This window comes from Myotis davidii, unplaced genomic scaffold (assembly GCF_000327345.1).
Source record: "Myotis davidii unplaced genomic scaffold, ASM32734v1 scaffold1857, whole genome shotgun sequence".
In the NCBI taxonomy this organism is placed as follows: Eukaryota; Metazoa; Chordata; class Mammalia; order Chiroptera; family Vespertilionidae; genus Myotis; species Myotis davidii.
Window position 1 is genome coordinate 228,142 of NW_006288115.1, and position 3,340 is coordinate 231,481.

A 3,340-nucleotide genomic window follows, 5' to 3' on the forward strand; every position below is an offset into this window, starting at 1 on the left:
AGTTCCTCTCTGGATGGTTTCTCAGTGTTTTCCTGGTTCTGCCAACCTAGTCACCCACAGGTGTCACCAAGGCAGGTAGGATCTGCCCAGGGACCAGTTAGGACCACGTGAGCTTTTTTCTTTTTTAATTTAAATTCTTTATTGTTTAAAGTATCACATATGTCTCCTTTTCCCCCCATTGACCTCTCCCTGGCCATTCCCATCCCCCACAGTGAGCTCTGTCACTCACCACCTGGAGTCCCAGAATTTGGCGGCCCCGCCCACAGGCTATCCTAGCCAATGAGGCATGGGTAAGAGATGGGGGCGGGGCTGGCCAGGCTGCTCAGGACCCTTAAATGGGTGGCCTTGGGGCCACAACCATGCATCAGAGTCCCCTGGACCTGACACTGCTGACTGCACCTTCTCAGCTGCAACCACACAGGTGAGTGCTTCTGCCAGGCTAGGCTAGGCGAGGCCACCCCAGGACCAGCCTGTCCACATCATGGGGGACAGGATCCTAGGCTCCCAGTGGGAGTGATCCTCTCCATTGCTGGGCAGGACACAGCAGCCTGACCACAGCCCGTCCGCTGCTGGGCCCGCTGCTGCCTGACTGTGTCAGCATCTGTGGAAGAGGCAGGAGTGTGGGTGGGCAGGGAGCGGGGCTGCGTTCCCCCAGGTCCTGCCTGCTTCCCCTGCCCTTGTCCCTGCCAGTGATCTGAGCCTCACAAGAGCCTGGCCCTGTCAGGATGCAGAAGCTGGTGTGGGAGGGTGTCTCTGGGCCCCATCATGCCAGGTGAGCACCTCCCTGGTTGGGGAAGGAAAGGGAGAAAGGGTGGCCCAGGCCAGGCGAGGGGGCGGGGGGTGTGGGTCAGGGCAGCTGAGCCCTGGCTGTCCTCCTGCCCATCTTCCCCTGGAACGGCCTTTAGGAAAGATTCCAATTCAAGGAGAGGCGGTTGGAAGGCACATCTCACCCTGCCACACAGTAGTCAGCCTCATCCTTTCTCCACAGTCCTTGCATAAGTCCTTGGGAGGGTGAATTCAATCGTTTTATCCCACCTACTTTCTTCAGTGTTTTAGAAGGATCGCTCTAATCAGAGACTCATTTATTTTTTCTCCCTAGGATTTTAACCATGAATGCTTCAGTCTTCCTGATACTTCTCTGCTTGGGAATAGCCTCCGCGGCTCCAACAGTTGATCACAGTTTAGATGCAGAAGCAAATAAATTGATCGCCATACCCAGAACTATAGCTGGTGTGGTAGGTACCATGTGAAACTGTCCAGAGGGACCCTGAAGGGAAGGGTCCATGCTGTTGGGGTTTACAGCAGAGATCAGCTTCTTCAGACCAGCTCTTCCCAAGGCCATAACTTCATGCCTCCGCACCCCGTTACTGACACAATAGGGCATGCATCCTGTTGTGTAGGCGCTGGAGAACAGCTCCCAGACCTTTAAACCCTTCCTGGTCCCGGTTTTGCTTCCTCTCTGTCTGCAAATCCCCTTGGGGAAGGTGAGTTACTTTGAAATAGAAATAAACATGATATATTATATGTTTGCTTTTAGCTTAAAGGAGTACTCACAGATGTGCTTCAGTCGGTCATTGGCAGCGTAGTTAAAACCTTGGTTGGGGGGAAAGCACTGAGCCTGCAGACGGTAGTAAACGTCCCCGCCGATGAGGTGAGTGTGACATGGATGGCTGGACTCTGTGTCCTCTCTGGTTTATTAGCAAAATCATCTCTTGCTTCTCAACACTCTGTTTCCTTTTCCTTGAAGGTCACTGCAGAATTCCAGGCAGGAGATGTGCTGATCCCAGAGCCAGAAGCACAGGAAGTGGAGAGAGCCGCTGTGGAGACCCCCTGGTCTGTGGGCTTGGGGGAGGAAGGCCATGGAACTCCTGCGATGAGCAGATAGCTGTTTGGACCTGCTGCCTGGGAATTTACAGTGTGGCCGCCCTGCTCACACCCAGGACGTGCGATAAGGAGCCTCCTAAACTTGATGACAGTTAAGCTGCATCATGGAACCAGAGGAAGGCGATGCCCAAGAGACTGTGTAACATGGTCGATAGCACCGGAAACTTCCAGAGGGACCCGCAGGTGTCCACCTGCTGGGAGTTTATTGTACAAAGTAGCTGCTTGAGGCCAGCTCTTCCCAAGGCAATCAATATTTTTATGTCATGTCTCTATCCCCACAATAAAAAATTTAAAAAAAATGTATCTCATTGTGGTTCTAAAAAATTTGTCAATTTAATTGTAAGTAGAAAGTAGTTACTAGACTTCATGAACTATGACTCCATTTTTATAAAAAAATTAAAAATATGCATAGAAAAATCTGATGTGGGAAGAAATGTGAGATAAAAAGAATTTTTTTCTAAATGTATTTTCTATAATAAGTACATACTTTTATGTGATAAATGTACAATTCTGGTATGTGTTTCCTAAATTCTTAATTACGTACACTAATATTTAATACAGGCATATATATTTTTCTCCATTTAAAACTTTTTCACAAAATATCCTTTAAATGCTGACATTAAATGTAAATCAAAATAAAAAAAATCTCTGAATGAAAGTCCAAAGTAAGTTTCTTGAGTGAAATCTCAGAAACAGCCGGTTGGACACTGAGGAAAACATAATGGCTCATGACGCAGAGTGGGAGGTAAAAGCCGTTTTGCTCCCCCCCCTCCTCCATAACTAGACCAGTTTCTCTGTAAATGAGTCCTTCCTGGGGACTTGGAGAAAGGCCTGGGAGGGAGGAAGACTCGCTGCCTGGGCGGACAGGACAGGAGCACTAGGAGAGCCCGCCTTCCCTGGAGCCCTCCCAGTCCCTCCCAGTCACCCCAGCACCAGGGCCTGGACCTCCATGTCTGTGCTTTGGGCATGGCCACCCCATCCCCATTCTTCCCAAACCCAGCTGTGCCCTTCCTGACACAGTGAGCGCCTCTGCCTGTGAGCCCTGCCTCCCCACCCGCCCTCCTTTGCTGCAGAATAAACAGGAGCCACCAGCCTAGATTGCACTGTTGTCAGTCTTCCAGGGATTTTAACCAAAAAGTACAGGGCTAAGTCACACTCAGGGTTAATCCACTGAGGCGGGTGGAGGGATTCCTGTAAGAGGTATGCCTCCCCCAGGTTCGCTGAGATAGGTATGACCTGCCCCGGGACAAGTTCGGATCAACTAACTGAGCCTTGACACCTGGGGGCCCCACAGAGGGCCATGCTGTTGGGAGTTTATGGCCCAGAGTAGCTTCCGGAGGCCTTCACTTCATGACGCCCTGTCCTGACTCAATAGGACGTGCGTCCCAGTTTGAAATGGAAATAAAGACCGTAACTAATTTCTGTACCTCTAGAATGAAGAAAGGTGTAGAAGAGC

At 50.5% G+C, this 3,340-nt stretch overlaps 1 pseudogene; it reads left to right on the top strand.

The window, feature by feature from the left end:
- The first annotated feature begins 2,007 nt into the window (after window positions 1-2,007).
- Window positions 2,008-3,340, top strand: part of LOC102758359 — a 3,352-nt pseudogene continuing 2,019 nt past the window's right edge.